The sequence below is a fragment of the Poecilia mexicana genome, unplaced genomic scaffold (assembly GCF_051168715.1).
Source record: "Poecilia mexicana isolate PSO_F unplaced genomic scaffold, ASM5116871v1 scaffold_16, whole genome shotgun sequence".
NCBI classification, from domain to species: Eukaryota; Metazoa; Chordata; class Actinopteri; order Cyprinodontiformes; family Poeciliidae; genus Poecilia; species Poecilia mexicana.
The window spans coordinates 26,747,318-26,773,703 of record NW_028263385.1 but is presented as its reverse complement, the minus strand read 5'-3'; the positions used below and the strand labels follow the sequence as shown (position 1 = coordinate 26,773,703).

Here is a 26,386-nt window from a genome sequence, read left to right as displayed (position 1 = left end):
GGGTGTAAGTGTTAATGTTGGAACCCGGCACTTCGGCGCAATATTATATGTTGATTAAGTGCCTGAGGGTGATGGGGAAGGGAGCTCTCCAAGAAGCTGCTGTGAGACGGACCTTTCCCCGTTTTTTTTTTTTTTTTTTTTTTTTTTGGAAAAAGTGAAAAAGCTCCGCTCGATGGCACCGGCACCTTCTCCGCAACAAGGCCACCTCACACGATACCTTCCCCGATCCAGGTGTTTTCATCCCTCTCCCTCCCCCCCGCATCCCAACACTTTGCGCTTATTCCACCCATAAAACAGGGATGTTGTGCCGTTTCATTTATCCCGGGCACAAGATCGGTCACTTTCACGGAAAGTTCAGACATCGTCCGGTTTTTATGACGTAGCTGAATGCCAAAGGTCCTCCTTGTCTTTTTTTTTTCTTCCTCCTCTCTCTCTCTTTCCTAGAGGGACAAAAAAGGCATATTTAAGCAGATCAGCTGGTAATGGCTGAAAGTGAACAGCATCACCTGAGAGGGATTACAGCGGGTCGAACCTTGACCTGAGCTCGGGCTCTGGCATCAAAACAGAGCTCTGTTTTTTTTTTTTCCTCTCTCCCAAGCTTCCACAAGTGTGTGTTTGTGGGAGAGGGAGAAAAAAGTTTCGGGAACAGGTGGATTTTCTTTTGCAGACATCCACGAATCCTTTTTTCTTCCTTGAACAATCACACAAAGTGTGTTTGTATTTGGAATGCCACTCAGGATCATCAATCACTATTTTTAAATCACATTTAGTCATCTTGACCTACAAAAAAAAAAAAAAAGTTGAGAAAGACTAGCTCCTTGTTTGACCTGTGTGTCGATCCTGGCCTGGAGTGGAGCTCCTGGTCCGAGTCACACTGGTATCAGATGAAACCATGAGAAAGGATCCTCAGTGCTGAAAACCCCAGTAAGGGAGGAAAAGAAAATATGGAGTGGCATGAACTTTACCCTTGAGATACAAACACAGACTCCTTTATGGACACTATTTCATTGTGTTCTCCCTGGAAAATGTAGTTCTCACAAAAAGGTGATTGAATCTGAAGAAATCTACCTTTTTTTTCTTTGGTAAGATTAGCAATTTATCCTCCATATAATCGAATTGATACCTAACCACAAACTTCAGTGCATTTTATTGGATGTTTTATGTGCTAGACCAAAAAAAAGTATATATATATATATATATATATATATATATATATATATATATATATATATATATTAGAGGTGTGCCGATCGATCGGTCACCGATCATAATCGGGCCGATTTTCGTGAAAAAGTGCATGATCGGTGATCGGCGATCATTGTCTCTTTTACCGATACCGATCACCTGCTTCTCATTTCCCAGCCTGCCTGTGCAGCTGGTCTCCTCTTTCCTTCACTCTGCGCAAACGTGCAACAACAAATCTTAAGCGATGTGTAACTATAACGCACTGAGTGAATGGGGAAGTTTGCGTGTTGCTGCGGAAAATTGAAGCACGTCAAAATGCATCAACACAACGAAGCTAATACGACATAAAAACAATGCCATACTTGACGGGGTTTGGCTACATCGAGGCTCACTGCAGTAAAAAAGACATACGGAGGATCAGATAGCAGGTAAAGCAGCGCACAGCTAAAAACACTCACCCGGATTAGCATGACGGTCAGAAAGCTAAACAAATAACCCGCAAAAATATTTAAGTCTTCGAGCTGCGATGTAAGACGCTGGTTCTGCTCTCGCTGTTGAACCCCTGCTACGCTACAGATAGCAATATTTCGTGACTCTCACACCGAACCTCTGCTTAAAGCTGCAGCATCTAACTTAAAAAAATACATTTTACCTACATATTAAAACTTCCGCTGTCCTAACATGAGACAAATAATCTCTGAAAAAATAATCGATCTCCTCCCTGTCCTGCATAATTACTCCGCTCAGTCAGAAACAGCCAATCAGAGCTAGCAGTAATCAGCTAGCCGCCATGCTAACAGGAAGTTTTCATTCAGTAACTCTGGATTGTTTATTGTAATGGATCCTGTATTTGCCTTTGAATGTTAAGTTTTATACTTGAACTTTTTGGCAATGTTGAGAGGTTTTATGCCTTCATATGTTTTCAGTCTGTTAAAGATAGCACTACCAATAGCAGTACAATTTGCACAATGCCTGTTTTGTTTAGTTTTCTTCTTGGAAAAAGTTATTAAAAACAAGTTTTTGTCTAAATTAAGGTGAATTCATGGTTCCTTTTTCCACATAATGTAACCGGTAGTGTTTATGATAAAAAATAAATAAATAATAATTATGTGATCGGTATCGGTGATCGGTATCGGTGTATCGGCCATCATGGGTGATCGGTATCGGTATCGGCAGGAAAAAACCTGATCGGCACATCTCTAATATATATATATATATATATATATATATATATATATATATATATATATATATATATATATACCGAAAAGTGTAGTGTCCATTTGCATTCAGCAAATCAGTCAATCCATCAGTGAAGTTCATTTGTATAGCACATTTCAGCAACAAGGCAGCTCAATGTGCTTCACATCATGAAAACATAAAAGTGTCATAAACACATCCTACAGTAACCAATTGTGAAACCAGTAATGAACATAAAACTTTTTCAAGTGCCATCACTAAAAACACCAATCTTTTTTTTTTTATCCTTAAGCAGCCTTGGTTCACGGTGGCAAAACATAAAACTGCTCCCACGTACTCAGGCGTTTTGTGATCCTTCCGCTGTCAGTGGACAGTTGAGATTTCTCATTACAAATTCCTTAATTTCCCACAATCCAAATGGACACAAGCTTGATGAGCTAGTTGTAAGCCTGGCCTTGTTTCTTCTCCAGCAGAGGCAGTCACACTGACTGCGCTGACTTATCTCAGTGTCGCATACAAAACTGTTTGATGGGAACAATGTTTCCTGCTGAGATGTTTCCTGTGTGGATCAGTACGTTGCCAAGTACGCGTCTGCGGTCGTTAATATGTACCGAACATGTGCATATTTGGCAGATACCTTAATTGAGTTTGCGCGAACCATTGAGGAGTGAAGTGCACCTCACGTTGTTAGCAGCAATGAGAAATTGCTACCGCGAATCTTACACAAATTTTTGCTAGTTAGCCAAAGTGTGAGTGAGTTAGTTGATGCTACCAACCTTTCTTAGCCCAGCTATCCTAAGAGCAGGGGTCGGCCTAGCACTTAGGTTAGCCCAGCTTTGACAATGAACTTAGCTAACCTAGCTAAACCTAGACCAAGTTAGCTGGTAGGATGTGCGGGTCTGAACCGGAATTCAGTGAAATTATAAATTATAACATATTATAGCTTATTTTCTATTGACAGTGATCATGTGTGAAACATGTAAGATATCATTCTTGCTTTATTTCCCAACCCTTGTCTCAAGTCTTTTGTAGCCCCTGAAAGGTCGTCTTCCTGGATCATTTCATGTCTAGCTCCATCTTCCTATCATTTCTGTCCATTAGAACAAAAGTATTCCCATGGCATGTTGCCTTCACAGAAGGCCTGTGGCCTAACTCTGCTTACTCTATTTACTGACTGAATGACTTTTGAAAACAGCTGGTTGGACTTGACTTTATTTGGGTGTACCAGAATAAAAGAGGCTGAAAACCTAATTGGAGGGGAGTAAGGGAGGCTTTGGAAAAAATTAAACTCAAATGTTCCATGTTGTGTTGGTCTATCGCGCGCGCACACACACGCACAAAAATCTAATAAAAGTTGTTGAAGTTAATGAATTTAAAGTGGCAAAAGTTGGAAAATTTCTAAAGAAGCAAAACATTTTTAGCAAAGCTTATGTTGGACTATTTTATTTTTTATTTTTTTCTCACCTATCAATTCCCCGGATTCTCCTGGAAGTAACCCTGCAAAGCCTTGGAGCGTTTCTGTTTTTCTGGAGGGGACTCTCTCTTCCACCCTCTGTCGTTGTCATCAGAGGATGCCTAATGCTAGTAAAGCCAAGCGCCAAACACATGGTTTTGATCCCAGACTACATTTTACCACGCAGTAAAAGCTCATTTTGTTCGGAAATGTGAAATAAAATAAAGTTATTGTATCAAATCCTATAACACTTCCCACATTTCCTCGCTGAGACTGGAAACTCCTCAGCACCGAACAAAAAAAAAAAAAAAACGACTGCAGTATTACTCCGTGAGTGTGTGTGTTTTTTTATTTATTTTTTTTATTTTTGCTTCCCTCACCTATGCCCGCTTTCTCGGTTGCATACTCCCCCGCAGCAATAACACCTTAATACGTTTCCTTATAAAGCTTCTAAATATGACCAGCCAATTTGGGGCTGATTCTCTCAACTTTATTGCACCATAAAGATTGTAATGTTGGGAATCATTTCTGAGTGCCACACATAAACGGGCAACACAAGAAAGGCTCCGCAGGTAGGAGAGCTGCCCAGAGCCGGAGATGCCCTTGGGCTCACAGCGAAATGCACTTCCTCTCCAATTACTAATACACCTCTCTTAAAGAATCCAGCGAAGAGCTGTTTAGACTTAATGGTGTGAACACAATAGGCACCCATTGTGCTGTTCTCCTCAATTAATCCAATCACGGGAGTTGTTAAAATAAACCATTTCCACTTTACTTATTGTAATAGGGGCAACTGAATTAAGCGTAAATAGGTGGACAATTTAAAGAACACGGATATTTTTGGCGAGCCAGATGCAAAGATTCAGGATCTTAAGAGTGTCAAGATTTTTTTTTTCCATTCACAGTAAGTTTTTTTTATTTTTTTTACCCAAAGTGAAAATGGCTGTAGTAAGATCTACTCAGCTTTTGGGTGGCTTACAGTCGATTCACAATTACCCCCCTTTTAGAATCGGAGTGCAGTTCACATCTTTGTTTCTTTGATTCCCACAGGGTCAAAATAGCATCGCGCACAGGTGTTTCAACTCACCAAGCCCCATTTTTTTTTTTTTATATATATATTTTTGGGTACGTTTTACAAAAGAATTCCGTAAGTAGGCAAAATTTTGGCGAATGTGTCGCTAGTTACGTTCCCGCTGAAAAGTCCACAAATAGCTGAATCTGCAAGTACCAAAGTGCAAATTGAAGAATTGAAAAGTTTAAGTGGTGGGTTTTCTGCCACCGATGAGGCTTTTAAGGATAATCCACACATTTTCAGCGGAGGTGAGAGCTCTCCAAATATTTTAATGGCAGTTTGCTTTATCCATTTCAAAACATATTTTAATGCGTGTTTGGAAACTTTTTCACGTTGGAAGACCAGACTGTCTCCAAGTCTCAGCAGTCTGGCCAATGATATGAGTCAAAGTGTAATTTCCGTACGGTGCCTATAAAAAGTATTCAGTCCCTTGGATGTTCTACCCTTTTTTATTGCTTTTACAAATCCATCATGATCAACAAAATTAAGTATTGAGTATGCAGCTTAAAAAAAACCCCCATAAATATTCACCCCCTTTAAAGTGACTGACCTAATTTAACAGAGGTCCAGCCAATTGGTCCCACAATAACACAGGGGAATGTAAATATCTAGTTTATAACTCATTAAACAAACATAAAAAAAATCCAAATATTAACATCTTTATAGTCCTTAAACACGGGTTGACTTGTTTAAAAGTTCCTCGTGTAATTTCATAAATACCCTAAATATGTAGCCGTATGATTTTAGCGAACTATCAGAATGATACTCAGCACAAATCTCTCTAAATATAGGTATTTTCTGCTGTAGGGTTAGTTTCTATTTTAGGAACATTTTCCTCTGAGCATTTGTGGTTGAATAGTCTCCTTCGCATCGGAAGGTTCCAGACTGGGTGAAATAACCCCGAAAGCATCTAAGCGGCTGTATTTATTAGAAATATTTGAATTTTCTTAGTAGTAAGGACGAGAACTTCAAAGTTTCCTTTGAAACGGCAGGACGTCCTTAATGATGGGGAAAGGACAGGATTCCATCCAGCAATTTCTTGTGGCTGCAACACTTAGCCTCTGTGAAACAATGCGGTAGGAACCCATTAGGAAAAGTCCTTAATGAGATTTTTGTGGGATATTTTCTTGAACAGCTGAAGTTTTACTTCTCCAGACCAACATCCCAAATTAGTGGAGATGTGTCTGGATTCTTTACTTGCCGCAATTTTCTTTTCCTAGCTCTTTATGAATTTACCATCTCCCTTTAAACTTCCAATATATTCTGAAAAAGCCGAGGTAGACTTATAAGGGAGGGGGGAAGAGGAAGAACAAAACATAAAATAACCAAAGGTCACGATTTTGACTTTAATACTAAACAGATGCTTTGAAATTGATAATTCTCTTCATTTTTTACTGATACTATGATGGAGTCCAAATCCAATTGTAGTGCACCTAGCCACCTACTTTAGGATCTCACTGAAAGTCCAAAAACTGTAAAAACTCTCCACATGCTTGCAGACTGTTCTCTGATCTCTGGTGTTTCCAGAAGACTCTGCCGCACGCCTGATCGCTGTCTGCACTTATTTGTGAAACCTAGAAACTAGTGAAGAAAATGTTAAAAATCTGCACCATTCTTGGGAGAATACACATAAACACAGCTCGTCTCTAGCTTGGTGTGAAAAAAAAAAAAAAGCTCTTCGAAACGGTGTCTGTTCCAACGGCTGTAACAACAGGGAGTCAAGGGGCTGTGGATCACTGCCCCTGTGCTCACCCCTTAACAAGCGACAGATGGGAAAGACTTCTTGTTCACCCTGTTCCTGCTTTTATAGGACCTCTAATTATGCTTACGAACCACATCAAAACAGAGCTCAGCGTGGTATGTCTTTGGAATAGAGAGGAAGTAAGTTGGCCAGATGCAATAAAGCATTTCTCTGAGGAGCTCACCTATAATTTAGAGGCCTGGGTGAAGAAACGGAGAGGTAAAGGTAGATGTGCTGGAATCTCCACTCTCCCCCTGTAGACCACGTCGTGCGCTCAAACCACCTTTCGAATGTGTTGCGTTGATAGATTCACCTTCCTAAAATCAATGGCTTGAGTTGTCTTTTGCCTTAGGTCATTATTTTAGACAAATAATTTGTAGATACCTTTAAAATCATCAAACCCCTAAGCATTTTGTGTGTGATCACACGCAAACTCAACAGCCTTTTGCTAACTTGCAGCAAAGTATCCAACCTTACCTTCATGTGTCGATGTACAGATGTGCAGAGTTGCAGCAAATTGGTGTCCCTATGGTTATTTTTGATTCACTTTACAATTTTACACAATTTTGCGTTGCCTTATAACAAAATCCCAACAATGACTTTTCTTGCAAAATATATATATATATATATATATAAAAATATATATATATATATTCCAAAAAAGCATTAAAGGGCTTATTAAATAACATTTAAGAATCCATAAGCTGAACTTGTTTCAGCTTTCAGTCTGGTTAGGATTAGCAATTAGGCATCCTTTGGAGAATATAAGAGCTAATTCTCCAAACGAGGCACCGCGCGCACCTTAACGTGAACATTTGTTGCCGTGTTTTGTTTAGAGATGTTGCCGAGGCTGGCCTCAGAGCTTGGCCTTGTGGTATGAGGATGGAAAGGCTTCATGGCTTCCTGCGGAGTGCAGAAGCACCCGGCGTGTTTTTAATCAGCGACAAGGCTGGGAGTCATTAGTGGGCCTTGATGCTTAGCTCATTGTCTCTCCGACTCCCTCTGTGAAGGGAGGAGACGGTAGGAAGGAGGATGGGTAAGGGGGTGTGGGCGGGGGGGGATGAAGGATGAAGCGAAGGCAACATAACATGTAAATTTCTGTGGTGAGAGAAAAGAGCAGGCGAGCGATTTGAGAGAGAGGATGCCCAAGAAGCTGTGAGTTATCACAGAGGAAATCAGCCATACTACGTCTTGTAATGGAAGGTGCAGCGGATCATTATTTCTGGAAGCATGAAAAAAAAAAAAGACTCATTCTGTAACGGTCATCACTCAGATCCACATGGCTCAGGGATCTATCATCCTTACAGATCCTTGCTGTCTGTCTTTAATTTACACCTCTCTAAACTGGCTTGGGCTTGAGTTATCAAACTGTGAGTCGGTACAGTTTGTTCTCTCTCGTCTTTTTTCCTTTCCTTTAGCATGTAGAGAATGTGGATATACTTTTTTTTTTTACAAGATTATTTATGTACTACCTGTCTTTCTTTTGATCCCACCGAATTGTCCAACTCTGCTGTTGCTGATGCGATTCCATGCAGTTTTGTCTTGTGCTTGTGTGTAATTGGTCAACGGTCATAATTGCCTTGAACTCCCACCCATTATCCCAAATGGCAACACAGTCTATTATCAATGTTTGTTGACTATTATTTGATGTTGTTTGCCACTGGGGGGCAGCACAACAAGCTGTGAAACCTGCATGTTATTATCCATGAAGGTAACGTGCTGAATCTACTATACATTTTGTAATTAACGCACATAAATCATAAAGTGTACCATCAGTAATCATCCAGAACAGAAGTTGTGGGACAATGAGTTCAAACCCAAACTTTCTAACTGTGAAGTGGTTTCTCCTGACATTGTGGAAACATTTTCTGTTAGGCACTGACGGTATTGTTTCCTTTCTTTACACAAACCTATTGTATTTTGGGGCTAGGAAGGTTTTTGATAGACTTTAGTGATATGTTGTAGTTGGGCTTTGTGTAAATTTTTTACCTGCTTTCTTGCAAAAACACAGTAAATGTTTTTGCAAGAAAACATTTACTAAGTGACATGGGTCACTTAGTGACAGTGACCCATGTCACTGTCACTAAGCCAGGTTTCATGTGAAGAGTTGGGGTTTCCCAGATCTTTTCTGACGGAGGGAAAGGTCCGTCAGAAAAGTTGCTGTTTTTGATAGATAATATACATCATATGGGCAGTTGCCCAGGGCGGTGCACAAAGTGGGGAGCACCATATAGACACGTTGCATGCCATTGTCTACATCCAGAAGTTTCACTCAAGTGCTCAATGCTGGAGGGCAAAAATACAATTCTTTCACTTGCCACCCCTAACCGTGGAGCTGCAGTCAAATAATTCTGCAAACAAAATGAAACCTGGAGGCATCGGTATTATTAATTTAGTGCAGCGCGCCACAGCAGAGGGAAAAGTAATGCAACCCCCGCCCCCCCAAAAAAAAAAAAAAAATCTGTGAAGAACAACTCAAAATCACAAGTATTCTACAAGCAGACCCGTCGCCATAGCAACCGACTGACAACAGCTCCGCTGGTGTATCAAGGTTTAACACCAAAAAAAGAAACGCATAAACATTTCCTACACAAAGAACAGAACATTCAGTCCGTTACAGTGTTATGTTTTCTGGCTCGATGTTTATATTTTGCGATTATTAGTAAAGGATCGTCTGAACACAGAGCGGTTGATTAGCTCACCTGCTTTACTAATGATCTGTCACAGAACTGGTGTATGGGTCACTGTTCTGTTTTTTTTTTTACTGAACCGCAAAACACCAAATTCCACAGCATACAACTTAGGTTAAAGCATTGAGTCAAAAGAAGAGGGTTGGCCAGTGGCTATTCGTGCTCCCAAACTAGAGTTTAAACAAGCGTCTCATTCGCAAAGTATTTGCAAACAAGGATTTTCATCCCAAATTGCACTACAGTAGCATCTCCCTGAAATTATGCTAACTGCCCACATCAAAAAAGAGGTATTTTGATTGGAAAAGTAACTTTTTATTTATGTAAATTTGAATCAGGCGCAGGACTGGCAGTACTAGTGCGAGTGCAGATAGAACAGTCTTAAAAACTGGTCAGTTTTGCACCAGAGAAGTAAAAGCAACATTAATTCTAGCAAAACAAGACTCAAATCGTTACAAATGACTGTTGTAATTTAAAAGTAAATTGTATGGGCATAAGGTCCTGTTGTTTCCTTCTGAGGACACAAACTTTGCAATTATTAAGCGCTTCGGCTAGCGTTTCATGTCCAGAGGTTAAAAGAGTAGAAACTAAATAAATTAGGTCTGTAAATAAGACCTGTCCGCATTGCAGATTGTGGCTAGGGTTCAGTGAAACACTCTGTCCCCGCCAAGAGTTTTGCTGGGTTAAAGATGGAAAACATGATGAGGGAAAAAGAACCCGGGGTGCCTTTTGTTTTTATTAACTAAGAAAATAATAATATTCTGACATTTTACAGATTTGCTCACTCTATAAATATCTTTAATGGGATACATAAAATATGTGTATGACCTGAAACGTTAACTTAAATCAATGCTTTAATCCTCAAAGGATGCCAGTGAGAGATGAATAATTCCACCGTAAATGACAACCTGTATCCTTGTTTTCTGACAAAAAAAAAAAAAATCCTTTTCTGGCTAATACAACCAAATGTTTTTTTGTGCAGCAATTAGAAAAACCTCATTGTATATCCTGTCAAGTTTATCCGTTCTGTGATAACAATTTTATGTATTTGATGAGGAAATTATATTTAGATTGTTAATGAATTAGCAAGTGTAAACTGTTGATCGTTTCCAGCTCTTCATCAGTGTTATTTGCTTTGTGCGTCAGACAGTGAGGTGGAATCAGATGCTAAGTGCTAATTTTGTACAAAGATTAACCTTCTCAAACAATCTAACCATACTGCTCAAATTGCATGGCATATTAGATTTCTGGAAAAGAAGAAACAACAACAAAAAACCTTTAAGTCTCTTTATGTCAAAATGCTTCGACGAGAACTGCGACAGGACTCATTCTATATGGAAAGTTATTGTTTACTATGTATTGTAATTTTTTTTTAATTTAGGGGCATTTGGTCAATAACAATCTAAAGGCAGATTTTAACCTTCATCTCTCAATTCATAAGAGAAGGATAAACGTTAAATAACAAATCCACAAGCCATCTAGTTTAAGCAGATTGTTCAGTTAATCTCTCTTTCTAAAGTGTATGACTGATCTTCAGTCTCTCATTTCTGTAAAAACATTTGCCTTGACATTAAAGATTTTATCCTACTCCAATTCCTCATTTAGGAATTAGAAAAGTTAATACGACATGGAAAGTATCGTTTTTTGAGGGGCTTCCTGCCAAAAACAGTTTACAAAAACTTGGCAGTAAAGGTAAAGATGTCGGTCTTTACCTTTGCTACGTGTATAAAGATATATAGATTTTTACAGATGTGTCCTGAATAAAAAATATATATTTAGTTCAGCTTTTTATCTGCATGTAAGACACAAACGGTACAGAGTTAAATCTCTCTAACTCCCTTGGCCAACATTAGTAACACACGCACACACATGCTTGGGTGACAAAAGAAAAGAAAAGAAAAGAAAAAAAATCTCAGCATAAAAGCGTAAAGACAAAGAACTCCATTAACATTTCTGAAATTCTTTGTTCTTCTTTTTCCCCGCCTCCGGTTACCCACTTGTGTTACGATTTGGCGAGCTTCTCCCTTAACTGCATATTATTTTATTTGGACTGGGGCCACGTCTCAGGGGGAGCGACCTTGGCTGTGTAAACAGCTGTCACTGGCAGGATTCAGAAGTAATAGGTATCGGTGGACAGGGTTCACGTGTAGTTTACGTGTTTACCAGCTAATGGTTTCAGAGATGGCACTGCCTCGGTGGTGCTGTCATGGAAACCGGTAAAGTGTAGCTGACGAGGGGCGGCCAGTTTGGATCGGGGCGTACGTGAACAACGAGCACTTCTGAGGTTGTAATGTTGTAAGGTTTTTGAGAACCTCACGGCAAGTTTTTTTTTTTTCTAAAAATATTTTTGACAAGAAAATAAAGAGTTCCTGTTATTGGCCCGTCCAGCCAGTTGGAGCTTTGCTGTAACAGCATCCAGCCTGATTTGCAACACATTAGCAGCAGTAAGCAGTAAACAATGCAGCGCAACGTGTTGGTGCAAGACAGGTATGATACCACCCTTCTCTACCTGCTATGTCCATTGTACTGATACTCCTGGGAGACTTCATGACACCTGTATATTTTAAAAGCAAAACCTTGACAAATATAAAGTTCCCCTGCGCAATTTACCGCCCTTACTCGAAACAGTTCGGTTTATTTATACGCCGCATATTCACACAACTAATATACTGAAGCACTTTACAAGATGAACGAGTCTGTCGAAGTTCTAAAAACTTTACATGTTCGTTCTGATCAGGGAGATGCGAATTGGCCGATTCCTCTCCGGACTTTTATGAGAAACCTCAATAGAGGCGGTACGGGGGCAAACAGAGGGTCAATCCCAGGCTGGAAGCAGACCCTGATCTAACGTTCAGAGATTAGATCTATACATGATGAATGACATAGAATGAGATATACATTGTGCGCTAGTTCAACATCTCTGATACGTAGCATAATCTGCAGTGTGGAATAATTTCAGGGTGTTTTAACCCTTGTGCATGCGAGGACTGAGGCAAACGTACCCTTGTACATAGGCAAATGATACAAGTGATATGGGTGTGGGGTCTGTTGGACCCCATTTGTAAACACAAGGGTAAACAGATACTCCATTGACACACTTCATTATCAATACTGTTTGGGCGCTGTTCAGAACAATATGCAGTGAGGGGGTCGTCTTCACTGTGCGCCACGTATTCCGTTCCTCTTAAACTGTGTCTTAGAAAAGTATCCACACCCACCTACAGACATCTGGGCCCCTCTTACAAATTAGAATTTTTCTACCTCAGCAGGTCCAAATTCACATCCGACTCTGCAGAATTAAATTCCTGCCAGATAAAGTTCTAAACAGTTCAGCTGATTTTACTCTATTACAACAATAGAGCCAAATTTACATGCATTCCCAAATGAAATCAATTTTGTTCATCACAAAATGCCAATGTGCAAAAAATGTCATCCAGCCACCTAAGAAAGAAAGCTCAGCTGATCACATCAAGTGAAAGACTTTGAAGTAATCCCAACTACTTTCTTTTGAAAACAAAAGCCAAAAAAAGAAAAGAACAGGGAGTGGGCGCGAAGTTTATGGAAGCCAAAGTTCCATCAACGGCGACGACAAGGAACGAGAAACCGAAGATCCCTGAATATTTTTCAACGGGGAAAGAAATAAAAAGAGAGGTCACAAAAAGAAATGGCAGCGATAATTGCAAACAATGCATAAATAGAGTAGTTTATCCAAAACCTAACTTTTAGAGGATATTGATGATTTTTCATCCAAGCGCCATTCTAGTTTTTCAGACCCATCACAGTGGGGTAGAAGGAGGCAAGTTGACAAGAATATCTCAACAGCTTTGCTTGTCAGTCAGTCATTTGGCAGCTGGACCTGACTGGACCGAGTTCTGCTGCAGGTTTGCCTCTCCTTGAACTCAGGACTCCCAAAAAAATAAGCTATACATCATTATTCCATCGCTTCATCAATAGTAACGTTTCAGACGCTGCGGTACCTCTGTTCCTTTCACAGCCTTCAACATATTTAGCTACTCTTAAAATGGGAGGCTAACATTAGCTTGTTTATTTTCTCCTTGATATGACTTGCTTATGTACTTTTTTAAACATATTTTCATGCGGTTTCCAGTTAATTGTGTACAGACTTAGTGCAAATCTAATGAAAAGAAAAAGATGCTTTTCTGCTTCATTAACTTGCTACTTTGCTATGAATGTCTTAAATTTTTTTGACCGGGGTTTCAGCTGCTCTATGCACAGCTCTCCCGTCACGTGACACAGATGGTGAATGTCGTCGTAAAGTGAAAATAGTTAGGAAAAAAGCTATTTAGTTAGTTTTACAAATTCTTTTTTGCAAGCCATGCACATGAAACCAGGATTTTCGGACAAGTGTGGTAGAAAAATTCAAAGTATCGGATTCTGATTTTAGTAAAGGACTACATTACTGATCCTTTAAAAATGCCTTAATTAGGACACAGATGCGATATATGAGAGTGGATTGACACATTTTCTCATATATACCACATATTAGCTTAGCGGTTTGCTGAAGTTGTGTTCATATTTTACAGGTTTTCCTGTGGCTATGTTCGACAGTTTGTTTTTCTTCTAATTTCTTTCATATAAGGGCTTTTGTAAGAAAACTGTCTCGCCTGTTGAGTCGTGTTACGGTTCAAGTTCAGCCTGTGCAGGTCTGTAGTGTGAAAGTGTAATCCCAGATGTTACGTAGACACCTGTTGCACGAGGAAGCCACTAGATAAATCTAGAAGGCCTGCCTGGGAAATTCCTCAGACCGTAGCGTCTTTTGGTCGACCTGTGGCAGTGACAACCAAAAAACGTAATCCCAGTCATGCTACAAAATGGCTGGCGCGTGCCTGAAAATTTACTCGGATTGTCACGTAACGGGGTGACGTTTTTTGTGTCGTGACAAATTCCAGCAGGGGAAGAAAAAAAACTTTGCTTTGCTTTTGCTGGTATCGGATCCATTCTTCTATTTTTGTTTCCTTTTCGGTGGTCCTTTGATGTAGAGGAGATTTTTTTTTTCTTTTTTTTTTCTTTCAGTCAAGCACTTAAACTGAAAATGATGCTGTCTCGCCTGTCCGTCCCCCGTTGCGCTTCCCACTTTTGACCCCGGAGTTCACCTTAGATCTCCCAGTCAGCCCCAGCGGGTCAAAAGGGAGAGTGAGGTTGTTAATGAGGATACGCCAGACAAATGGCTTGTGATGCAAAGAAAATCTAAGTCAGATTTTGTCCTCTTTTAAAAGAAGAAAAAAAAAACACTTCATATTTCCAAGCTCAAACTTGATTAGCTGGGACAAATTTTTCCTTTCAGCTACCTGGTGCACACAATGCAAGTATTTCTGCTTGTCAAATGTATTTATGGCCAGTTGTTAGGCTTGAGTAGGCCCAGAGGGTCTTTGAATTAACTACAACATTTCTGTTTTGAGACCATTTTCAAGTAATATACTGCTAATGGCGTAATAACCAAGAACTCATTCTCAATGATCAATAAACTTCAAATTCTAATGAACATTTAACACTGGAACTGGAACTGGGAGGCAATTTAAAGTATCCAAAATAAGTACACAGCACGACAGAAGCAACAATTTAAAATGAATTATGAAGTCTCTGTAAATAAAATTGTCTTTCATAAAAACAAAGGGACTAGTTTAGATCAAAGCACCAGACTGAATACTTTTATCATCCAGTTTTCGGTAGAAAAAGAGAAGAGAGAAAACCAAAATGGAAATTATTGAGCTCGTTTTAATTGATTATGAAATTGATTGATTTATTGCTACTGCTAGGGTAATCTTGACTTACTTTTCCCCACTAAACAGATCACATTTTAAGTTTCCCAAGCTATCTTTGTCTGATATTAATACTTATTCAACAATCTGAAGATTGACAAAAACAAAAGAAAAAAGAGAAACGCAAAAAAGCAAGTACTTTAACAGAGCGAAGAGCCTCCACGAAGTCACAGCAGTTGTTTGCATTCCATCACTTTCTAGCTGTTGCCACTCAAAAAAATAAAAAATAAATTTTCCCGTTTATTAGATTTTTTTTAAAGATTTATTGCGCACTCTGGCCAACGTGGAAACTTCGCAGCTAGCTTTTGCGTGATTAGGAAGACGGGGTTAGTCAAGGTGATGACAAACGGAGGAGTGATCGTGAAGCTGGGTGGGAGAGATGAAGGAATGCTACATGGGGTGCAAATATGCCAAGCATGCCCATCAACTTGACTTGTTCAACCTCTAGGATGCCATACGTCCCCTCCCACACCGAGAAACAGGAAAAAAAAAAAAAAAAAAAAGAATAAAAATGCCGGCAAAGTCCCTTTTAAGAGCTTCAGTGAGTGCGTTACTAGACTGGCTGAGCATTAAGCTACAGGTGTGAGAATTAGGTGTTAGATTTATGTGTGATAAATTACCCACATGTGGCCTAATAGGAGCCACTCCACCTTTTTTTTTTTTTTTTTTTCCTTCCTCCACCCGGATTTTCCCCTCCTCGCCATTTCTTCCTTCTCTTGAGAGGGCAAAAACACATTTCTTCCACAGCTTGAGTGAATTTGAGGCAGTGTAAATACATTCTGCACGGTTCCTTTTTACTTCTGGGGCTTGTTTCGCACTTTGCTTTGCTTGGATGACTTCAGGCATATTGATTCAGTGCAGAAAAGTTTTCTTTTTATTATTGTAATTATTAAAAAACCTGTCAAGTAGGCTCTGTCTACCTCTCGCAAAAACAAATTTTTTAAAATTTATTACTTAGTTTTAAATTCTCCAAGCACCTTCATTTGCACCTTTCCTTTCAACGCTGGAATCATTTTGAATTTCCCAAAAAACAAACAAAAAAAAAGAAAGAAGGAAACTTCCTAAATTTTGCAAAACACCTCCAGGACAGTCGAACTAATCCTTTCCAAATGTGGCGAGAGAATCACCTCTAGACTCTCAGGAATAGCAACTATAGGATGATTTATTACACCTTACGCCGTTTCGCTTGCTAAGAGCCGGAGGACTTTTTGGCAACAATTTATAAAGAGAGTCGTGATTTATCCATCTTTTATCTTTGAACCAATTTTTTTTTTTTTTTTTTTTTTAAGTGCATGGTTGTTGATGACCAACACCACTGCAATCAGTTATACTGTAAGTGGAGGTGTGCCTTTCACTGGAACACCAGCATTTTTCTATAAAGAAAAAAAATCAACAGAGATGAATGGCAAAAAAATAAAAAAGCTGAGTAGAAACAGGAACCACATGCTTCATGGAGACTCCTGAGTTGATTCCACGCTTGGTCCTTTTTACATCAACGCTCGACCCAACCAATCTTTGTGCTACAAGGAGGGACCGGAAACCCCCCCAAAAAAATCCAAAACATGTTTTACTTACATGTTTATGTTGTTGTCTCTTGCTGAGACGATGCTAACGGTAGCAGTGAAAGATTTAGTCTAATTTCAAGCATACAAAGAAATTTGCACAAGAAACTAGAACAGAAATACTTGGTAAGAGGTTTTTTTTTTTGTTTGGTTTTTTTTGCAGTGTATCAGACAGGCGAGGATGAGTTGCAAAAGAATGTCTCAAGCTCTGAACAAAGTCTGGAGTACTTTTCAATCCACTGTCTGAAAATGATAAGTCTTTGACACAAGTGTAACAGTAGACGTTGCCCGTCTACCTAAACAGGCTGCTAGCCTAGAAAGCTTCAATCAGAGCAGCAGGATCTAAGGTGGACAAACCTGTTGACAAGACAATCATCAATCAGGCTCTCCACAAATCTGGTCTTTATACAGGACTGCATCTTCCACAAGCAAGCTGGCAGAAGGCGCTTAAAACACACTGATCCCACCATGATGGTGGTGGCGTCTTGCTTTGCTTCAACAATCCAATTGAAAATCTCCACCCATATATATATATATATATATATATATATATATATATATATATATATATATATATATATATATATATATATATATATTTTTTTTTTTTTTTTTTTTTATTTATGTTCATGATCACTCACCATCCAGCTTGACTTAGTCTGGGCTGATTCACAGGGAACATTGACAAAATATTCAATATTTGTCCAACTTTGTACATCTTTAGTTATTCAATATCTGCAAATGCTGCAGAACATCTGGGAAGATTTTAATTAATATCTAATATCTAATATTCCACTGAACCTAAATTTAGATTTTTGCTCCAATTTCAATAGAGAAAAACAAACAGTATGAGCTTGTATGTTTAGATAAAAAAATAAAGTAAAATAAAATAATGTTGCTTATATTCTAGTTTTTGAAACAAGATGTCAGTCAGTAGTTGCAGATTCACTGGAAGGTTGCTATAGGATTCAAATCCAGACTAAAAGCTTTTAGTTTCCGAAGTTGTCTGCTTGTTGAACGCCCAGGTCACATTTTCACGTTCAAGCAGCGGCACGTAGAAAAGTGACATAAAGTGCTTAGTCTCTGTTAAAGGAGAAATCAACTCCACTGCATCCAAAAACCAAAACAAACAAAAAAAAAATCCCGTTCTTTGTGTAATGTTTTTTACATTAAATTGTGTTGAGTGGATTTAATTGACACATTTGTTTGTACTGAGACCACTTGAAAGCGACGCTGTAAACATTTCAAATGCACCGCAAAAAAATAAAACAGGCCTCTTAAATGACAGTAAAATATTTGTAGCATGGATTTTTCCCTCTTCCGCTACAAAAAAATATAGAATTTTATTGTTGGAGTATTTTGTTTCAATTATGTCGACACTGAGCGGGACGATTTTCTGTTATTATTAAAACTCGAACGGAGAATAAAAAAATAAAAAAAACTTTACGGCTCAAGCGGCTCAAAGTGAAAAACCATTTCTGTTGCTTGACCACCACATCAAGGCTTCTGGTTTTTCCTTCCAACATGCTCATGGAGTTTTCCTAAGCAGAAAATGGACTGTTATGGAGAAAGTGCTTAATAATCAGCGTGGTACACTGCACAATAAATAAATAAATGAAACAACACTAAAAAAGTCAGCAAAGTCAGCTTACAGGGCTTCTTTGTCATCAAAAATCCACCAGAAGGAGTGGAACAAACTTAGGAGGTAGACGTAAAGAAAGCTGATCAGTTCTGATCTGACCTGAACAATGTGGTTAGACAAATATGTAACAACACTGACTCTCGTGGTCAAAGGACGCAGTAAGAAAGAAGATGCTAAAAAGAAATTATAAGCTATCTTCCCTTATGTGAGAAGATCCATCTACCTAAATTCTCCAACTCCAAAGCAAAGCTGAAAGATATTTTTTTATCTAATAGATGGAAAAGACAAGCTAAGTTAGCTTCTAAAAGCACCACAGCCTTCGCTTGCTCGTGCTAACGACAAAAGCCATGTTAGCTGGGTCTAAACGTGAGAATATGATGTGCATTTAGTCACTTTTTAGTTCTCGTCTTGGAGCAGTTTACTGTGACCCAGGGAGTAAAAAAAAAAAAAAAAATCACAGTTTTTTACTGCGTCATAACATGGTACGTTAACTGTTCCTGTGATGTTGCATGGATAAACGAAGTACCTGTTGATTAAAATGAAATATTCTGAGCCCACCTTGGAAGTCATCTATTTTCTGAATGAGTCAGAAAACAGGTGGAACTGCCATCATTCAGAGGCACTTCAAGCAGTTAGCATGCAGAGGAAAGGGAATCTTCATTAGCGCAGACAGAGCATCTGTAGGCTTTCAGCATGCCAATAGGAAATGTTTCTGTGGGGCTACAACTATATTTGAGTAAAACTTGCCTGAATTTTGTACCAGTTGTGAAAATATGCTGTATACATTGCGTCATAGAGTTCATACTGCAGAACTTTAGATTATGTATGGCAGGGCGTGTGTTTTGTGATTTTAAAAAAAATATATTTTTAATGTGTGTCAACGTGATTGTAGAGTATGATTACGTTGAGATTGTATTTCTTCCTATTCAGTTGAAAGAGAAGACAGGTACACAATAGCCTAGGCTAGTTGTCATACAACAGCAGGACTACAGCAAAACCTGAGGTGCTATTCAAGTCATCAGTTGAAAATTGCTGTAGTTGTTCATATCGCGATGTACATCAGAGGGTTAGAAAAAAAAATCACAACGTCTTTCCAGTATCGTGCATCGCTGAGAACTAGGCAAAACGTAGCGATTATCATAGGTTATTATTTTAACCATTCATCGTTATGGTTACCTTACATTTGTACTGCAAGAGCATATGCTTCCCCTCCCACCCATTAGACACAAGAGCCTCTTGACAGGCAAAATGTGTTTGCTTAATCTCATTAAGCCCAATTATTAGAAGCAGAATGAATCCTGAATTATAGACATGTGTGTACAGTATGATCTGCTTTTGCAAACCAGAGGAACAAATAAGTAAATCCTACAACATGACTCTTCCCATCTGGGATGAAACCAAAATAGAGACGGTCCGCCTTTGTCATTTTTAAATTCGGTAGGACTTTAAGATCTTCAGGAAGTTGAGGCTCTGAAAGGTGTTCGTGTCATTCCATCCCACACCAGCTTAAACAGGGTCGAAAACGACGGCTGAACTCCGACGGAGGTTACGGACGCCGTTCCAGAAACGCAGCGGGGAGCTTCGATAGCTTAGTGGTTTGAAGAGCTCCAGAATGCGGCTGTTCAGCTGCAGCCTTGCGCTGTCCTGTATCTGCCCTTTCTCTTAAGAGGAGCAGGCAGTAAGCCTACACCATCATTTAGCGGGGGGAACAAGTGAGCAAAACAATAAACAATCTTTGTCTCAGTGCCATGAGGAAAGCATATAATTCTGCTGGTGGACACGATGCTTTCCACATGAGAACGCAGCTCATTTTGATCTGCCGATGCTTCCAAACCCCAGGTTCTCTACTTCTGCTTCGTCACCATATGACACAGATTATGCAGTCATATTGAAGAATTTCTTTTAAAAAAGTGTTATATTGATGGTCCAATATGTTCCCCTCCGTACTGTACTGTAAGAGCCAAGAAAAGACGGTGTGTTTTCTGGATAGTTGCACTGACAGTCTGTGTTATTAGATTTACATACCAGACGTCCTTGGAGAAAGGGGATAGTGCTGTGAGAACAGTTGTCTATACATCCATTTGTTTCATATATCTGGTTGTTTCTTGCAAAAAGATCTGGTTTGCTGAGGTTTGGGGGTATGTGTGAGATCTGGGGGTTTTGGTTTATCTCCAAGAGTCAGCTGGTGAAAGATGGCATTCACCACAGGAACCCCAGGGTTTCATTTCTAGCAATAATTTACTGATCACCTTTAAACAGGTTGAACTTGTTGCCTTACAACTGTTTCCTTTTTGAAGTATAACTGTCCAACTGACAGCTTTGTAAATAAAATATAAGTGGATAGCTTGCTAAAAATGTCCAGCTCTGATGTGAATATGATCATCTGCTTTATCGACCGTCTCTGTTTCTTTTGCTTTAGAGTTAAAATCATAAGTACAGAATTGGCTCTGAAGGACTCTTACTAAAGGAACTCTATGAAAAGCTCACATTGGTAAATATCTTCCTCCTAATGTTAAGTTCAGAGGTCTAAATGAAACACAAATTATGTGCAATTTACCTTGTTAGGGTTTCGGGTTACATGAAGTTGGAATCGTTCATTCAGAATCGTTTTATGGGTGCCGTTAGGCGAGCAGAGGGGAGGAAGTTAGCTTGCCATTGACGTGGGAGGATTTGCCGTGTGATTGTCGGGGGTTTTGACAGCCGAAAGAGTAGTTTGTCACGCTCACTCACTTTAGAGGAGAAAAGAAATCTTCCAGAGATGCAGTTTGGTTTTCTGATTGATATAACTAACGCCATAGTTTCTCTGGACTTGCGTTTGCAGCAAAACCTCCCAACGTGATGGGTGGATGTCAAAGGAACACCGTCCAGATCGGAAACTTGCATTCTTAAAATGGGGTCTCTGACTTTTCAGAGAAAACAAAACTTCACCTCAAAGTCATTGTCTCACTGAATATCTTTCCGATCTTTACTCACTTTAGGCTCTTTTATAACATTTCAAGGCGGGAACTAGGCACCTGCTGGCCATCTGTGCGTTTCCTTAAAGGATGAAGGCAACAAGGGGTAAGAGGGCTGAAATAAACTTGATGCTTGTATGTCTTTGAGATACAAGACACAGCTCCATAAAGTCTGATCTACTGAATGTAAGGCCACTCAAGCTTAAAGAAAAAAGAATTAGTCAAGACAGAGGCTTGAGGATGTGATGTACTGATGACAGGCTGTCCATCTGATCAGTGCAGTTTCCGAGGCTCTGGCAAGAAAGGTAGGGTTGTTCTTACTACTTTCAATGAACCAGAAGTGCTGCCAAAACACTCCCCTTGCCTAGTTCCCAGTCCTTGCAGATGAGTCCTTTGCAGCTGCAAAAACAAAACAAGAGTAGAAAATGTTCACTACTCAAACAGAATTAACTGATTCCCACTTACAATGTCTATTTCTAATGAACGTAGGAGGTTTAGCAAATTAGGTGAACATTCACAGTCTGACTGCTGATGTATGAAAGGCGAGAAATAGCTTATTGAGGGGCTAACTGCTAACATTAGCTGAAATAATTAGCTGTTAACTACAGAAAAAGTCAATTTAAGAAAATTAGGATACCAAAATTAAGGATGTAGTACCAGTGTACATCCTGCTTACCTTGATAATGATTTTTGCTACTTTTTCTTTAGTCAACAACTGCTAGCAAACTGTGTAGCATACATTACACCAGTATAGCGTGTAACGTATGCGTGTAACGATATAGCGTGGCACCGGTAGCCAGGCTATATCCAAATGTAGCTGAATTTTTCATTAGAGTGTTTTCTACCAAGTCTATCTTTATCTAGCTATAAGCAATTAAAAAATTGATTTATTTCAGGTGAGGTAAGCTAGCTTGTAGCTCATCTGTGTAGCATACATTGGCACAGTTAGTCACGCTATGTCCTAGTGTAGCAGAATTTTCCATTAGCATGTTTAAAAAATTGTTAAGTCTAAAGTTATGTAGCTATAAGTAGTTAAAACATGGATTTATTTCAAGTGAGGTAAGCTAACTTGTTGATCAAATTATTTTCTGGCGCAACTTTGTCTTTTCAGATGCAAATTAGCAAATGGCGTAATTAACTCCATTTGGAATCAACAATCTGGCTGTGACAGCTTTATAGATAGCCGAGGTGAAGAAGGAAGAGGATATGAGAGGGGTTCTTCATGTGGTTCCTTTACATCAGCAGCAGCTTTGTAGCAGCATTTTGCCCCGTAGCCACGACAAACCGAGGCCCTTATTAAGTCATTGTGTTAAAAAAAAAAAAAATTCAAGCAGGCTTCCACGCGGATGATCGTACACCCTGCTTTTTTGTAAATACAATACTTGAGGCCCTACAGCAATCCTTTCAGAAGTGGGAACTGTGGATTTGTTGCGTTTCATGTAATGTACACTCTGTGGTTGAAACTGTAAACGACGTGAGTTCATCATGTGCAAAGGACCACCGCTTCTAATGATATGCGCTCTCCTCTCTACGATAGAGAAACGTCTACGTGAAAGCGTTACAGCCGGTGCCCGTAATCTCCCAGTGGCTGCTTTCTGTGCATCTCTTCTACATGTCTGGGTCACTTTGGTTTTACAGGACGCGCCAAAAGGCATTACATGATTTGCGAGGGGGCGGGGGGAATGCTGCATAGGGCTGTTGGACATGTGTCAAAATACAGTCTGAATTCATTTGCACTGGGCTTCGATGTGCAGAAATGAGGAGAGAGGCCACATCAACAACTCCAAATGCATTCCACAGCAAACTAAACATTCAGAGCTTACGTTCTCGCCAAATTACGCTAAATTCAGCTGGGGTAAAAGGAAGCCGCTCGCTGAAGTAAAAAAAAATCTGATCCATACAAATGATAGTTTCCTTAAAGAAAGTCTGACGACAGATTGATGTAAAGCGCGCTAGACATTATGCCTGTCGTGTGGGACGTGAGTTGGACAGCGCCGCTGCAGACACTGTGAATTGTGGCCTCTTTCCTGACATACCTGTGGCCTGAACCTCCAAACCTTTCCACAGACACACACACAAAAAGCTAATCTCTCAAGATCAGCACTATAAGAACTGCTCTCTCTTCACTGTGTGCAGCCATTCCTCCCACCCTCTTCCCCCTGGCCGTACAGTAATTCCAGGATGTGGGATATGCTCAGTTCAGACGGTGTGCGGTCACGTTATCCTCAATCAGCGTGAATTTTGAGATTAACAACCAGCAAAACAAAGCTTTGGCAACAGGGATTGAGCGGGGTTTAAGGGGGCGGGGGTTGCTTCTAGAGCCCGGCTCGCGATGAACCTTTGCGCTGTTCGACCGGCGAGTGATCCTGCGACCACACGCCCCGCAACGGTATTTTTTTGTTAGGGAGTAACACTGTCAGAAGTGACAGGAATGAACCCTGGAGAAATAAGCTGGGGAGAGAAGCTTTTCAGCCTCAAGAGTTCCCCGCTTCTGCCAAGTTGCCTTTCCCATCCTGTCAGCGTTGCACACAAAGCTTGGCGAGGGCGGCCGCAGTGAATGCGACCACGTTAATGTGATTGTCAGTTCGCCGTAAACATATTTAGACTTTGCATTACACAAAAAATACAACGCTAATGTCTTAAGGTGTGGTCTGATGGTTACATAATTTTACAGAACGAAAGAGCTGACAAATTAAAATATGAAACATATGCTATGCATTCGGGCTGCAGAGTTACCTGCCGGGTAGTTTTAAGGCAACTATGGGTGAGACGCTGAACTGAACTAAATCGATACAGCTCTAATTGGAAATAATAACATCTCAAAACACTGGACTGACAGCTGAACACGAGACAAAGATTTCCATTTTGAGGACTTCAGGAGCCAGAATGAGGTTTTCCTTCCTCCTTCATGTCTTCCTGAACGGGTGCCGACTTCAGATGAACCATCACCAGCCCATGTGATACGCAGAGCTGGGATTGTGTATCCCCAGGACTTGTTGTAGTTGATGGAGTGTCACTTTAAACCTCAACCTTACAGACCAGCAGAAACGCGTTCTGATTAGCACTTAATCTACTAAAGTCGTCCATTGCGGCGTCGGGAGTACGAACGAGATTGGGTTGAGCCAACATGCCTCTCTGAAGCCTTGGCTCTTAAGGCTTGAGATGAATGTGAAAAAAAGAAAGAGAAAGAAGAAGCCACAGACATTCACTAAGTGATTTTCACCTGATTGCAAACTGTTGCTTGCTCTAGACCCACTTAGCAGTGCTGGGGCTTTTTTTTGAAAGAGAAACCTAATATGCAGATCTATGGCCAGTAAGTGCAGACGTTGCTCTGCTCTGCTCTGCTCTGGCTCTTAGGTTTTGTCCAGCGTGCTCCGCAATGTTTTATGGAGCGTTGTGGTAGGTCGCTCAGCGTGAACGCCCGCTCGGGTCCTGCGCATGTGATATTTAAAACTTTGGCCGAGATCGGCTCGAGTGTCTTTCGTTTTGGATTTGCCCGAGGACATTTTCCTGTAAATGGGACGCTGAGGAGTTTACATTGAAAGTCGCTCATTGTGGAATGGACCGTCTTTTTACTGGCTCCTTTGTCTTCCGCAGGCGAGCGAGGCCGCGGCCAGAGCCACAGCGGTTTTGAGGGCTTTCATCAGCTGTCTCAGCACAATCATTTAGGAGGCCAGCTCTGACCAGAATTAATGCAATATTCACATCCATAACCAATCATCATCATTTGAATTCTGAGAGGGGAACCAGAGTTTGCATGAATGACAAATTGTTGAGTTGGACATGTTTACTCTGAGTTAAAGAATATCCTACTGATGTATCTATTATGGGTATTATGGTCTGCGTGCGTTGTATTCTGCTGGGCTAGCCCGCCCACAGTTAAATTTTGCCTTTAGTTGTCCCTGTCTGCTAAAAAAAAACAAAAAAAAAACCCTGACTAGCTGGGTAATGTCAAAGTCATCAAGAAGTGCGTTCAGATTAATTCGTCTTACGAGTTTGAGCTCTGTTATGTAACTACTGTTTCACCAAATATAAGAATGCCGTGTCATGATCCGCATTCTTCTTTTTCTTCCCACTTCTGATCCAAGTGATTTAGGAATATTCATCCGCCATCGCCAAGTCCCAGCCCAGCACATTATTAAAATCAATTGCATGTACGTGCTTGAAAACTGAGAAGCAGTGCAATCCACCCATTTCCTCCCATGATTTACGTCTTCTTCTTCTTCTTCTTCTTCTCCTTCTCTAGATTCACTAATCAGATTGCACTAAATATACACATTAGCCAGCCTGCCACTTAAATCTGGCAGATGGAAGCAATGTGCACCTGACAGCTGTCTTTAGGTCTAAAAGTGATCAAAGAAATAGGAAAGAAAAAGAAAGTTTTACATTTTGAAGAACTCCACTTCCTGACCTGACAAGGCGTTCTTCAAAACGTTGAGGAAGAACATCGGACTCAAAGACCAACAACTTTGCAATCAAGTTTTTTTAAATTATTATTATTATTAAATGATGAAAAAGACTGTAAAAAAAAAAAGCAAAGAAAAAACCCACTTGTGCACAGTTGCATCTTTTTAATTGCCCCATAATTAGCAGGACTGTGGGGCAATTTATTAATTCCCCCGTAAAAAAAGGTATTTGATATTGTGGTAAGTCCTGCACCGGACCACCCACATCACTGTGGTCCCTGTGGTCCCTTGCATCACCGTCACAGGGACAGAGTCGCTCCTCATTGTCCCACACCCAAGTGGCACAAAACAGGCAGATCTAATCAAATACGTTAATATTACGCACACTTTACTAGAGGCCAGAACTAATTTGATCTTTTGCCACATTCTTACAGAAGTAATATTCTGTTCCACAAAAAAAACAAAAAACACTGGACTGTTACATATGCTAATTTTCCCACTCAATTTGCACAGCTTTGACTTTTTGAGAACACCAAGAAATTTGCTGTGGTTGAGAGTTACCTCAACAGAAATTAATGCCTCATTTAAATGTGGCCAATCTGTGCTAGAGCAGAGAGTCACTTGGGGAAGCCATTTCAGGACAAGTTGTGCATTTGCGTCCCGTTTTGGATTAAAAAGCACTCGCAAACTCAGGCTTGTAGCGC

The 26,386-nt window shown here is 40.0% G+C and overlaps 1 protein-coding gene across 1 annotated transcript in view; it reads left to right on the top strand.

Annotated features, from left to right (window-relative positions):
* Positions 1-26,386, top strand: part of rspo2 (R-spondin 2) — a 74,675-nt gene that overhangs the window by 7,531 nt on the left and 40,758 nt on the right.